This window comes from Chelonia mydas, chromosome 2 (assembly GCF_015237465.2).
Source record: "Chelonia mydas isolate rCheMyd1 chromosome 2, rCheMyd1.pri.v2, whole genome shotgun sequence".
Lineage (NCBI taxonomy): Eukaryota > Metazoa > Chordata > Testudines > Cheloniidae > Chelonia > Chelonia mydas.
In genome coordinates this window covers 211,235,852-211,251,000 of record NC_057850.1, presented here as the reverse complement: position 1 = coordinate 211,251,000, position 15,149 = coordinate 211,235,852, and the positions used below count along the sequence as shown (strand labels likewise).

Sequence of the window (15,149 nt, the reverse complement as noted above, 5' to 3'; positions counted from 1 at the left end):
AGCTTTGCATAAGCATACGAAATAGCTGCAGCTACAGTTTTGCAGATAAGGATGGAGAGTAAAATTGGAAGAATCATGAGAATAAGCAGAAGTGTAGATAGCTGACCTTGGCTCTGGGTGTTCCTGATTATGAGTTTTGCTGATGTTATGACGAGGTGATGCTGCTTGCTGATGCTAGGAAAATTGTTAGTTTGCAAGGGGTTGAGTTATTTGCTTTGTTTTGAGCAACCTATAAAAAGATCAGTTAGAATGTGTAATTTGGAGACGTTTGAAGGGGTTTTTCTATGAGCTAGGAGGATAACATCCAATTCCCCAGCGTCTAGGAAGAAGGCTAGCCACCAAAAGCCTGCTTCTGACCACTTAACACTATCTTGTATAGACTCTGAGTAACTATATCTGGGTTGCTCTAGACTACTGCTATTTTATATGTGTGCTTTAGACTCAATAAAAAAAGGATCTTCGAGTGAAAGCACTCTTGTTTGTACCAATCATTTATCAGATGGAAGAGCTGTGGCCCCATTGATTTATTCCTGAAACCACCTGGAGAGGGGAAAATATAAGTTACCATAGTTTTGGGTTCAGATAACCCTGGGTAACACTCCTTGTGTAGCGGAAAAGGGGAAAAAGTCAGCTCTGGTCAGCCTTATTTACATGAATTATACCGCTACTTACCCATAGTTCCACATAGTGTGTTTTGTTCCTTTAGTTGGAATTTGTCTATGTTCTCATTTTATAAACGATAGTAGATTGTTACAGTGACTGTATTCATGAAAGGGCATAGGAATGGTGCAAGTCATGCCCTGCAGTAAGTGACTCGCTCTGGTTTGGGAATGAAATTCAGACTCAAGAAAGAGAAGGTAAAGATTCTGTCTGAGAGATTCTTAACCCTGTGTGGAATGACTCTGGTACTGGCAGCAGGTACTCAAAGCTGGCTTTGTAGCAGGGCCTTACTGGAGCAGCAGCATAATGCATACTACACAACAAGGCCGACTGGTCCAGCACTGATGACACAGAGCTTCTTCCCAGCACATTCCTGGCAAGGTTCTGAGCACTCTCAAGTCCCAGTGTCTTTCCTTCAGCATTAACTTGCAATTACTATTGTATATCTTTTGTATTTTTTCTTATTTATACTTGTATGCATTTTTATCACTGCTAACTTTAAATTTGTATTGAGTACACTCGAGCATATATCATTTGGATTGTTTAATTGTTCCTATAGCTATTGCTTTCCTTGCCACCTTACTGTCACTACGCGTATCACACCTTCGTTGCTAACCTGAAGATGACTTAATGACTAGTCTTGCTCATTACAACAATACTTCTAATGTGTCAAGTTTCTCAGTGTCTTTGTTTCAAGGCTAATTGAGATCTCAGGTGACTCTGCAAGCAAATTAGAACAATCACAGAAAATTTACTTGTAAAAGCTGATGTACAGTAATTTCAATGTTGAATTAATGTAAAAGTTAAACATCTGATGCAGGGCCCTAGCAGTAACTCCACATACTGAACAGCTTTTGTGTGTTCTTTGTTTTCTTTTGTCCTCCTATCTTGTATTTCTTAGGTTACCAACATATTGAAGGCTCCACAGTAGAAGTGGGCCTTGAGGAGGGATTTGACAGGGTAGCAGTCTGACACATTTGTTTGGGAGTAGCATTCTGTGCCCCTAGGAGCAGAGATGGAAAATGCATGGAGTAGAAAAAGGTGTAGAGCGTGAATAGGATAAAATGAGGAATCTGAAAACCATGGCCATTAAAATAATAAAGACAAATGTTTGCTTAGCATTTTCTTGTAGAATTTGTATATAGTTATTTGTTTAGAATTCTGTCTTCTGAGTGAGCCTGGACTATCTGCATTCAGATAATCTAAACTATGAAAAACATAAGAAAACAGATGACTTTGAAATATTTTAATGCCAGGACTGTTTCTTAAGACATGCAAATCTCTCTCTGATTTCACATGAAATCTCTTATCACTGAGTCCTGAGCTTGGCATTATAAAAAAAACCCCACAAGGTTCCTTGTAGAAAAGGCCAAAACCCTACAGTTTACAGAAAAAAACAGCAGACTTGGCTGGTCTGGGTTACTGAATCAGCAAGTAAAGTTAAACCATTTGCAAGCAAAGGCAATGCAGCAAAAATATAGTCAGAATTTCAAAAGCACATAGTATACATTCATGTTAGAGGCAGAGTTATACCTTAGGATTCAGTGATATAGTAGCTCATAGAATGCCAGGGTCAAATCCTGCCCTCTCCTGCATATGGACATCCATATGGATGTCCCCTGGCAACAAAATTGGTGCAGGTGAATTACCCTGACTTGGAAAATGCCCTTCTGTGCTGCTTCATGACAACTATTAATTAGGAAGTGATCATGTGCATGGAATTTATCTTCCTTTGATGATGATAGTGGACTCCCATGAGCATTCTAAAGTAAACATGAAAAGAAAAGATCTTCTGTACTGCCTTATTGGTAGTATGTGCCATATACTGAAGATTATAGGATAGCATCATCTAACCTTAGTTCCTAGAACTGTCAAGGTCACGTGAGAACAGAGTTATTTGAAATGTTCTCTTCTAGAATTTATAATGTGTGTGTAAAAGGAAGTGAATGGCTTCTTACCTGTCAAGTCCCATGTCCAGATTTCTAAGTAAAGATAAGCCAAAGCTTTAAAATGCAGATCCAGATCTGGATTTTGGAATACACCAACGTTGGAGAGTGGCGGCGGGGACGGAATAGCATTTGGATACAAGGTTTCGTTTGGGCCCATCCGAGTTCCAAGTGTCTCTTTCAACAGCTAATAGCATCAATAATCCCCTCTCCTCCATGGTTGTGGAGGGATTTTTGGCAGCAGAATCGGTGTGGTCTCGGTTCACGTAGTTGGGGGATTGAATAGTGTGGAGGATTATAAGAGTGTGTACTTCTGCATGCCACAAGTCCCTGTTCCTACACAAACTCCCTCCATGGCAACATACAGGGGATGAAAGGCAGCAGTGCAGGGATGGGATAAGTCCAGAGGGGATCTACTGTTGTATGGATCATTCAACTCTTCACCTTCCAGGCAAGTATCAAGTCCCACTAAGCCCCTCCAGGCATTGTACTAGATTAGCCTCCACCTCCATCTCTTCAGCAGCTCTGCAAGCAGGCAGGGAGTATTCCTACCTTCCCACCAACAAAGCTGCCAATGTACCTGGGCTCAAAATTTGCCTGTTGTTCTGGAAATGCTGTTGTATCATCAAGCACAACAGGGAAATTGTAGAACTCTAAAAAACAGGAAATACTAGACACTGGTTCCCAGTGTTTAACTTTTAAATCTGTTTATTTGTAATGTCTCACTCTGTTCAGATATTCGGCTGAGGATGTGGCCTCAGAAACAGCTTTAATTTTATTTTTAAACAGAACAACCAAGTGAATTTCAGTATTTTGAATTTCAGAGTTGGTCAAATCCACATTCAGCACAAAGTAGGTGGGTGCAAAACTATGCAGATTGCAATGGTAGCAACAAATTCTTGTCTGAGATTTAGCAACCTTACAAATTTCACTCACCCTTCGGCATAATGCACAAACTTTCTATATTTATCCCACAGAAATACATTTTACATATATTTGTTTTATATCCAGTTAAACACATGCAATGTATGATTAGAATATAGTTGATCATTTACAGTGTGTAATTACTAACACGTCTACCCCTCTGATACTTGACATTCTGCTCTCAGTTACTCCAGACCAAATTATTATTATTACGATCCCTGAAGATCCCACCCAAGATTGGGGTCCCATTGTGTTAAGTACTGTACAAACACAATCCTGCCTCAATAAGATTATGATCTAAGTAGACAAAGGGAAAACAGAAGCACAAGAAGGTGAAATGACTTGTCCAAGGTCACATGTCAGTAGCAGAACCAGGAAGAGACTCTAGCTCTCTTCAGTCTTAGTCTACTGCTCTAACCATGGATCGCGCTGTGTCCCAAATCTGAAATAAATGAGAGCAGAAGTTGGGCTTCGGTAAGGAAAGTTAATAAAGAGTAATATTCACCTAGCAGCATAGGGTCATGGAAAGTTCTCAATGCAGTGGAAAACCCCGTGAGCAAGACAGAGCTGGGCAGGGCTCTGGGTAGGGCAGCCCAGAGGGCTGTAGCTAGTGCATCTGTGATAGTTTGAGCTGATGGTTAAATGAAAATGGCCTTAAATATGCCAATAATATTAGGCTTTTTTTCAAAACTTAGTTAACCAGCTTGATATTAATTGTTGGTAAAAAACAAAGAGGAAAGAACAACAAAAAAATGTAATTAGATTCAATAAACTGAATTTTCATAGAAGAAGGTTAACCTATTGTTATTTTCAGCAACTGAGACCAACTGTGGGAAAACAGAATACTTAAAAGAACAAATATCCTTCCAATACAAATACTCTAACATGAATCAGTTACTTAACATTAATTTAAAACGTGCCCATAGGATAAATGTTTATCATGAAAAGGGAGGGAACTTTGAATAGTTCTACAAACATAAGACATTTGTTGTCCTTTATTTAAAATAATAATGACAGCAAAGTCCCTCAATTTATTGACACGTATTAATTCTGATTTGTACACATGTCAAAAGTGCCTAACGCAGGTTATAAGCACCCTGCCATTTTTTTAAAATCCATTCAGGAGAATAACTCCAGCAGATAACTCAGCTCCTATGGTAGTAATGCATTCCGTAAACAAGTTTTGATGCTGGCAGACCAGGTGCCAAAGCCCCAGGTCTCACTGAATACTTACAAATGCATAGCTGGAAGCCAGGCCAATTCTCTTGTGTACTAATATAGATCAAAGTGATAGTTAAATGTATAAGAATGGACTTTGTGTTTAAACTTCATGAAAACTAATGGGATGCTGCATATGCATTGTGTTCACTTATCTGTATTCTGTTATAATGTACTAGCAAACATTTACATTGTGTATACCCCTGTAGCTAAATAACTCATCAAATGAGAAAGAAGCCTTGTGGAATGCAAATGAAGATCTTTAACAGGAAAGTACTTATTCTTTCACATTTGAAGGCAAGTGGTCCTTGTGTGTGATAATCAGAGATTAAAGACTCTAAATGCATTCCTCACTCCCCACATGAGTGGTGACCCTGTCAGCTTGTGGGTGGTGATTCTGTCAGCTTGTTTTCTGTGAGAAGAAGTTATAAGTGTGGACACAAGGGAAACTTTCTTCATCTCTGCACTGTTTGGATTCTAACAGAGCAGAATAACTGAACAAGAAGATGGGATTCCCAGAATTATTCTGGTAGCTCTGAGAGACTTTTGTGAAATGGGCAGATTATTACATCTCTGCTACTATTTGGAATTATAGACTGTAACTCACCTGTACATATATTTTACCTGCTTTAACCTCTCAATAACTCCTAATAATTCCTTTTTCTTAGTTAATAAACCTTCAGTTGGTTTACTCTAGAACTGGCTACCAATGTTGTCTTGGATGTGAGATCTAGTACACAAATCAACCTGGGTGAGTGTCTGTTCTCTTGGGATTGGGAGTAACCTGGAATATTTGTGATTTTTGGTGTAAGTGACCGTTTATGACATAGTCCAGTTTGCCCGGATGGCAAGATAGCCTGGGGTGTATAAGGGGACTGTCTGTGACTCCAGTATAAGACTATCATAGTACTTTGGGAGTTCACATTTGATACTGGCTTGGTGAAATCTAATTATAGAACATACCTCGAGTTTGGGGTGTCTTCCCTGAGGAAATCATTCATAGTCATGAGCCACTCCAGGCAGCATGACACAAGCCATGGTTGGAAAAATATTCCAATCTCCTCCTCCAAAAATTGTCCAAGTTCATTACCCAGGTGCTTCAATCTTCCTCAGAAACCAGACGAAATTGCAGCATGTTCTGAAGGCCAGACAATTAAGACCATTGTGGATTAAGAAGGGAGTGGATTCTTTGAGTTGAGGAGCCCTTGTGGAGTACTCCCTGCCAACAACTCCCTCCTTTATGAGCTGAAGGAGCTCCAGCTCAAGTACCTCTGCTTACCACAACTGTGGCAATACAGCAGGGGGAAAGAATATCCCAAAGTGTGTTGGGCTTGATCATAGCACAAGAGAAATGTAGGGTGGAAGGGACCTTGAGAGGTCATTTAATCCAGCCCCCACCACCCCATGTTGAGGAAGGACCAAGTAAACCTAGACCACCCCTGACAGGTGTTTGTCTAACCTGCTCTTTAAAACCTCCAGTGACATGAATTCCATAACCTCCCTAGCTAGCCCATTCCAGGGCTTAACTACCCTTTATTGTTAGAAAGTTTTTCCTAATATCAAACCCAAATCTCTCTTGCTGCAAACTAAACTGATTATTCCTTGTGCTATTCTCAGTGGGCCTGGAGAACAATTGATCACTGTCCCCTTTATAACAATCTTTTACATGTTTGAAGACTGTTATCAAGTTTCCCCTCAGCCTTCTCTTCTGTAGATTAAACATGCCCCAAATCTTTCAACCTTTCCTCATAGGTCAGGTTTTCTAAACTTCTTTTTTTTTTATGCTCTCCTCTGGACTCTCTCCAATTTGTTTACATCTTTCTTAAAGAGCGGTGCCCAAAACTGGACACAGTACTCCAGCTGAGGCGTCACCGGTGCCAAATAGGGCAGAACAATTACATCCCAGTCTTACATACAAACACTCCTGTTAATATGTCACTTGTCATGCTCAGTTAAGGAAGGGAATATGGCCCAGGGCCCTGCTCAATACAAGTCAGATACCACTTCTGACACCACCACCACATACACATACACATTTAGCTAATTAATCCTACTCAGGTCTTGGGTTGGAGTCTAGTGAGGTGTGCCTCTGATCGCTGAGTACTCTGTATAAAAGTGGGTAGAGAGAGGCAAGGAATGAGCAGAGCTTTGTTTCTGCCTCCTACTTGCTGGTCAGAGTGGCAGGCCAGGTGCGATGGGGAGAAGTAAGCTGCACTCTTTCAAGGAATGAAGTTACTTCCCTTCCCCCAGAGCAGGAGGGGAGCAGGAGCGGAAGTGAGACTTTGAGTTACAATTCCTTCCCAGGATTGTTCCTGGGATAGCATGGCAGAAGGCAGTGGCCATTCCGGGCCAGCAGCACAGCAGCTCTTTAGAAGGAGAAATGAACAATGATTTATCTGCCCTTTACTCAAGGTCTAGTCTATATCTTAGGAATGTATAGGTCAAACCCAATACCTTAAACTCTGTCTAGAAATGGACTAGGAGGCAATGCAGATCCCAGAACATGGGTGTAATGCATTCACAGCTAGATGCACTTCTCAAGAAAGCTGCTGCATTCTGAATCAACTTTAGCTTCCAAACAGCTTTTGCGTGTAGCCTCATAATGTCCAGATTGTGAACTAGCAACTGATTCTTATTGGCTGCTGCACAGCCCTTGTACAAGTCCTCTGTTCCATTAAAGCTGTGTTTCTTTCACCTTCAAATTGCACAGAAGTAGGGTGACCATACATCCCGTTTTGACCAGGACAGTCCCCTTTTTAAGCTCTGCCCACGACATCATGACTGTTTTGCAAAGCTGGGCATTTGTCCTGTTTGCTCTTGCCCTATGGGGGCACAGAGGAATGTCTGGGCAAGAGCATACGGGACAAATGCCCAGTTTTGCCAAAAAAGTCATGATGTCCATGCACTGCGTAATCTGTAACGAAAGAGGTGCCAGGCTCCGCCTGGCAAGCCCTGGCACAAATTAAGCACTGGCTGGCCAGGCGCCCAGCTATGAAGGCAGCATCACTGCCAGCAGCAGCGTGGAAATAAGGGTGGCATGGTATGGTGTATTGCCACCCTCACTTCTACACTGCTGCTGATGGCAGTTCTGCCTTCAGAGCTGGGCAGCCAGAGAGCGGTGGCTGCTGGCCAGGAGCCCAGAGGTGCCAGGGCTATGAACTGCCAAACCTAGGGGTGCCAGGACTCAGCCCGGGCAAGACCCTTCACAAATTAAGCACTGCGTCCGTGACATCGGCTAAGGTGAGTGGCAACACTAGGAGGCTCAGGCCAGTCATGCACAGCGGGGCTTGGGTGAGCGGCGATGCCTGGCAACTCATATTCTCTCAATGCAGAGAGATGAGGAGAGGGCAGGGGAGGAGGGAAATAGGAGCAGAGTGGGACAGGGAGAGGGACAGAGAGGATGAAATGGGAAAAATAAGAGGGAGAAGGACTGGGACAGGTGGGTCTATATCTACTCCCGGTGTCCCATTTTCAGTTTAGGGAAATATGGTCACTCACACAGAAGATGCTTTCTAATGTAGATATGTGTGTTTTACAGTCCTATAAGAGAGAGAGAAAGAACCAGCCATGTTAGGTTCTTAGATAACCATCAAGACTATTACTTCACAAGTATTATAGCTTTAAACCAGTATAAAAAGTTTCCTTTTCATTAACCAAAAACATTATTATTCTGCAGCACCCACCTGGTAATGCTGACCAGCACACATTAGAGCCAAGCTTCCCACAGCAACTCTTGTACATCATTATTTATTGGCCTTCACTGTCCCACAGAAGTATCTAGGTGTTGCACGATGTATCAGTTTAGGGGTTACCTCACCCATCCCTGGAATGCAGCCACATCTGGAGCAGAACACAGTGGCCATTCTGGGCCAGCAACACAACAGCTTGATAGGAGGAGAAATGAACAATAATTTATCCAGCTGAAAACACAGAGAGGTCAGGAGGACAAAATGCAACTACTCTAGCTGGAATTGGTCAGGAGCACAAGGAGTAACACCCCTTTTCTCTTGCAAACAGTGCCCCGGGATCTTTAATGACCCAAAGTGGCTACGCCCTTGGTTTTATGTCTCGGCAAGCTTCCTAGGTCTTGTTTTAGAACTTGGTAGCTTAATCCTGAACCATCAATATTCAGTAGCAAAGAACTAAAGGAAAACAGAAAGGGCAAAATGTCAACAGTATGTACTATTTAGCATAAAGAATCCCCAAAAGCTCAGGAAACATGTCTTTTTAATGAGAAACAATAGTTTGTGACCAGCTGCTCCATATCGTTATAAACACTTTAACTCCAGAAAGATGCACAAATGGGGACTATAAACAGTGCATTGAAAACAAAGGCCTGCGTGGATAATCGTACCTATTAATATAAATGGCACTGAGCAGAGGCAGCCCAAGTGCATGTACTGACCATTTAGAGCATAACACATTATTTTTCTCCACTGTCTCTATAAGAAAAGAGATGTAAAATGGGTTCAATGACAAGGGAGCGCCTTGGACATGTTTATTAAAACATGAATGGAAACACTTCTGTGAAAACACTACATTGCTTTTATACAGGGAGCTAAAGACAAAAATACTTAAGGTTTCTCTGATCATTTGAGTTCTTTTACACCACTAAAATGTTTACAGTATTTGAAGCTGAACTGGCATTTGACTTATTTCCAATAACACAAAACAATGGAGGATTTATGGAGTTTTTATAAAGGCTACTGTGAAGAACACATAAGTACAGTGAAAGAGTTACAGATGTCACAATTCACAGAACATTTTCTTCTTTCTTAATCAGTACTCGTGGTTAGCCAGACCTGGTGCAGTGGAGTTCCAACAGGTATTTCCATATCTTTTATCCTGTGATTAAAGAATGTATATTGAAGAAAAATACTCTTGTCTAACACTGAATCTTGGAATTTTCTGTGGCAGAAGAAAAATTGGGACGGGGAATGAGGGGAAATCAAGATCGTTATCAATGAATTTTCCAAAGCAATTTGCTCTGCTGGGTTTCCTTTTTATTTTAAATATGTCCATAATAAACTACAAAAAGATCAAATTCACCGGCTAAGCTATTTTTTCCAGGGAGGTACATTAATGCAAATTAGACAGAATGACTTTTCCCAGTTATAATTGGGCTGAAATGAGGTGGAAGGAACAGAAAGACAATTAACTTTAGGGGGTGTTGGGTTTTTTTTTCCTTTTTTTTTTTTTTTTTTTTTAATTTTTTATCTCCAACAGTTTGGAGTAGATTTTAGTGCCTGCTGGTAGTCGGCTGTCAATGCTGCCAGGCAAAATTATTCTGAGACCTTCAAGGGGCTTTGTTTATCTCATTTTTCAATTAACCTCTGCATTTTAACTTCATCATACTTCCTGTGCCAATTCACACAAAAGTACAAATAAAAAAATTCCTGTTTGCTGTCATTATTTTTCTTTTCTTTTCTTTAATGCACGAAGGAAAAGGATGCAAACTTCAGGTTACAAGAGACCACCACAAGTTGAAAAGGTTTTAATATAAATTATGTTTCTTCATTAACCTTTCTTTCTTTTCTTTTTTTCTTTCTTCATGAGAATGTGACAAGAAAGTTTTGCCATGAAGACAGCAGGGAAAGTGTGTGCTATAAGTTTTAAGGTTTGATCTAAGCAACATTTGTCACTTTAAGACCTCGTCCTGCAAGGAGCTGAGGATCTCCTATGGGGGCCTCCATATCCTTCACCCCTATTGGCTCCTTTGGGGATTGAATGTGCTGAGTATATTGCCAGAGGTGCTAACTCTGGCTAATCCCTTTAGTTTGTGGTTTTGAGGTCAGTGTTGTAAGCTGGTATTGTTCCAGGGCATCTATCATATTTATGGTTCAAATCTCATTTGTTATAAAACTATAAACACATTTGTTTAAAAGCTTCACTGCAGCTGAACTACTGATACAACTAAATACATATTTCTTCTGTAACTATAAGTGATGGGACACTCAGTTTGCCCTTGGGTTTGTGAGCAGAATGGTTAGTAGTACAGACACTTAACTTACTGTAAGCAGTTTGCTAGATCAGTGAGTCTTTGCCTCTTTCCTGACAGGCAGTTTCTGTAGCAGTTACACTAGAATACTCTGCTAGTCACGGGTTCAGAGGTGAGCTGAGCAGTCATCTGTCCTGACATGTAGGGTGAGCATTTCCTTGCAAAATGACAATGTTATAAAAATATACTTGACTGGGCTGTTTTCTATCACTGACAACATATAACAGACAAATATGCAATTTTGTTGACAGCACTTCAAGGTGGTACAAATACAGTAGGTGGAGCTGAAAACCAGTTAACCATTGCCTGGCAGAAACCAAATCCCACCGTCCTTACTCAGACAGAACTCCCATTAATTTCACTGGAAGTTTTATCCTAAATAAGGACTGCAGTGGTGCTGTACAACCTAAACCCTAGAAAGCCAATTCTGGCTCCATTCTGGCCCGTATCTTGTGCTCAAGCAGCATAAAGGTGCTATTAGCGAGCTTCAAGGGATCAGGGAAGAATTTTTCCTGCACAGGACCAATGTAGCGCCAACATAAGTAACATAAGCTCTGACAAAAGGTGCTTTAAATTTGCATGAAGCATTAAAGGTTCAACCCCATATGCTACCACTCTTTACATACTCTGAACTCTTTGCTTAGACTCAGCGTATGCTATTTATGGCCCCAGAGCCCCCTATCATAGGGAATGCTAATGATTAGCTTGGATGATCCCTAGGCACCCTGCCAACTATTCTGAAATTTCTATACCCAAGTCTGAATGTCTAATAAAAAAAAACCCTGTTCAAACCTGTGTCACAGAGGGAACACTGTCATCTCAAAACAAACTGTCACAGCTTTAGATGATCACTCCCATCTTCACTGCCTGTGTGGCTGCCTCCCTATTCACTTCATCAATCCTAGTTGGCCAGTTGGTTTCCTGCCAAACACACTTTAGGAATATTTCAGACCAAACCAGGAAGGGGTGAAGAAATGACTATACAAGTTACATTCCCTTTTAACCTTAACCAGGAAGCCTACCCTGAAGAATTAGGGTCTGGGGAAGACCCAGCTCCTGACTCTAGGGAGCAGAGGCACAGTATTAACTGGTCTTTCCTTATTTCAGTGCTAGTCTTTCTCTGCCACAAAGTCCACTCCTTCCACTGGCCACCAGTCCACACACTCTGATGAAGAAAACTCAGGTATAAACAAATAAGACAAAAGAAAAGAAAGAGTACAGCCCCCCAGACCTATTGCTACCCCAATCGGCTCACCGTGTAAATTGAAGGGACTTACATTCAGAGTGCTGATGGATTGTATGGGACCCTAACCCTACCATGATCAGAGAAGTGACTATGCTGATGCTAAAGGTATGATACCTGAACACTTCGGGCACAGCTTGATGAACTTGATACTCCATGTGCATGATTGGTACGGATAAATAAGTAGGAAGGTAATGAGCAGAGCTTTAACCAAACAAACATCCAGTTTCCTGCCTCCCCACATACTATTTTGGACCACCTACCCACCTCTTCAGTCACAAAGCCAGGTTGCAGAACAGGGACAAAGCTACATGTTTTCAAACCCAAAAAACTCCAAAGAAGGCTACTGCTAATGCTACCTTAAAAGATCAAATTTTCAGAGCCATCAGTATTCTGAAAAGCTATAAGCAAAGACCATCAGCCTGTACAGTAATTGGTAGACACTGATCCATATGAAGACTTCAGATCCTGCCAAACCCTGCAGAAGTCTGCACACCAAAAAGACTGCCAGGTTTGGGAAAATACATCATTTGGTCCCAAAATGAGACATCAGCAAAGCACTTGAACACCATTGATGGGGAGATCCCTGGTTATACCAGCACTCTAGAAAAAAAGAAACCTACTCCTCAGGCACAGGCCACATCAGGGACAGAACAGAATGACAAGAAGTCAGAAAACCCAGCAATGTAAGTTCTCAAAGTCCTGTGAGCTGCTGATGTTTCTGACAGCATAAGAGCAGGCAGGTGTCAAGGCTACACAGGACTAGTGGCATCTTGGCAGGATTCCACCTGGCTCCAGGCAAACGACACTAAGGCTCAGACATCTGTCCGTCCAAGAATGAAACAAAGTCTTTGTTAATACCCAGGATGTGCTCAGCATTAAAATAATGTTAACTTTGAGGTAAGTCAGTAAAACTGCATACTTAAGCCTCATGAGCCTGGGAGATTTACCTGGCTTCCTATTAGTGATATGCACCAGGCACTGACAGTTGAACCAGAAGAGAATCCAACCTTTCCTGAATCTCTCCTCTGTTGACAGAATTGTGTCCAGGAAGCAGATCATCACTGGTGGGTTATGACTCACTCAGTAACGTCAAAGATATTCAAAAATAGCTCCACTATATCCTAGGTATTCCTCACACAGGATGCTGGCATAGATTAGCCTCACCCCACACACAATGTTGCAGGAAGAGGAAAGTGAGGGAGATGTTTGAGCCCCAGTCCCAAAGAGGAGGACTTGGCTCCTTTTATGCCTTCTGGTATAGAGGGAACAGAGCAGGGAGGCATTAGGAAAGCAAGGATCAGGCAAGGGTTGGTCACCTTGCAATGTGAACTCTCCCCAACTATCAAGCCCCTGCAACGCCAGCAATGGAGCAATCTGTGACCATATTATATTTATTATGATGATTATTACAGTAAAGGATCCAAGCATGATCAGAGCCCCATTATGCTAAGCAAACATATAGTGAGAGACAGTCCTTGCCCCAAAGAGCTTAAATTCTAAATCATCTCTAATCTCCCTGTTGAGAACTCACTGCATTAAGGCATGGAGGAAAAATTTTCCGTCACTCATTGCCTCCTATTTTCTCCCTCTACAAAGAATGGAAGCCCAGGAGCCTTAAACCAGAGGAGCTGTGATACTAGATTTGGAGGTATTCCCACAACACTTCAAAGGTTAGTCATTCCCCCCATGCTGCTATGGCCATTTGGGCAAAAGAGGGGTGGAATTTTGCATGCTGCTATCATACAGTCCTCTAGGCAATGTTATGGGATGAATTTTGCGTGCTCCTCTATCTATATGGGCAACACCTAGTGGTAAAAATTTGCACAAGTCTATCTGTATTGTGATGATGCTGACAGTAGCATTTGCATGTTTGTTTGGTTTTTATTTTCCCTCATATTCGTAGAAACAAGGTGAGAATTATTTACAGGAGAAAAGGAAAGTTATTTTAGTTTGAGTCTGGCATGACTGATCGGGTTAAATTTAAAAAGTCGGCTTCTCAACTGGTGTAAATCAGCATAGCTGAGACTCTAGCCCAGAAAGTATAAAATACTCGGTATTCCTACAGATCTACCAAACAAAGTCAGGGGTGCTTTTAGATTTGTATCTTTTAAAACCAAAACATGACGTTTGAGGGATTATCAGAAGTAATACTGAAACCCACCCCCTTGAGCCTATCTGTAATAAATGTTCATAGCAGCATCTAAAACATGCTCAAAAAATGTTCAAACTAGCATCTAAAACATATGGAAAGTGCTAAAGTAGATCCAAGAAAAAGGATAAAGGAGAAAAAAGTAGCCAGAATGTAATAAACAGCTTATAAAAGCTGAAAAAACAAGTATGAATTAAAAATTACATTAAAATGAGAAATATATTATAAAAAGAAGATGCTATGCGGTTTAACTGAACATAGCAGTTTTCTTTTCAGTGCTAATCCAAGGTTTCTGTCATAATGTTGTCTCCACTGGTCATAATGGCATAAGGAGCCATAGTCACAGAATGAGCCACTAAAAAACAGCAGAAAGAACAGGTGAAATTTAACAGAACACTGACCATTTTTTCCCGGTCTATAATAACATTGTGCACCCAATGCTGCATTGGCAGGGTCGGGCAGCATAGGCAAAATATTCTGCCCACACAATCTGTGTGTGCCTAACATGCTCCAGCCTGCCTGAGGAGCAATCTCTCCATGCTCCTCCTGAAGTGGTGTGGCGTATCTGCCATGACCTAGCCCAATGAGTCTACATTATCCTTCATCAAAAGATCTATTTTCACTAGAGCTGGACAGGAATTTTCCAACTAAATGTCTTTCCTCAGAAAATGCTGATTTGTCAAAACCAAAACTTTTCACAGAAACATATCGGTTTCAAAAACAGTTCCCTTGGGAAGGTTCCTTGGGTTCACACTGGTGTAGAGCTGGCTTAGTTGACGTAGGCAGGCCTGAACGAGTAACCGCTGAAACAACTAACTATTGAGCATATGTTTATACTAAATAAGGGAGGCAGAAACTAACTATTGTGGGTATTTTCATAGTAAACAAAGTAGGGAGAAACACTCTGAATTGATAAGCTTGCTTTACACAGACTGCAACATGATTGGGATTTACATGTAAGAAGTATAGCTCGAAAGGTGTATATAAACTGTGTGGTGAGCAATGTGA

The 15,149-nt window shown here is 41.3% G+C and overlaps 1 long non-coding RNA gene across 1 annotated transcript in view; it reads right to left on the bottom strand.

The window, feature by feature from the left end:
- Positions 1 to 3,330: 3,330 nt before the first annotated feature.
- The window catches only part of LOC119565405, a 65,148-nt gene continuing 53,329 nt past the window's right edge, over positions 3,331 to 15,149 (bottom strand). The window contains exons 4-5 of the long non-coding RNA XR_006289027.1: positions 8,432 to 9,593; positions 3,331 to 5,886 (exon numbers count right to left, since the gene is read on the bottom strand). This is a non-coding gene — a long non-coding RNA (uncharacterized LOC119565405). The remainder of the gene's footprint in view (positions 5,887 to 8,431; positions 9,594 to 15,149) is intronic.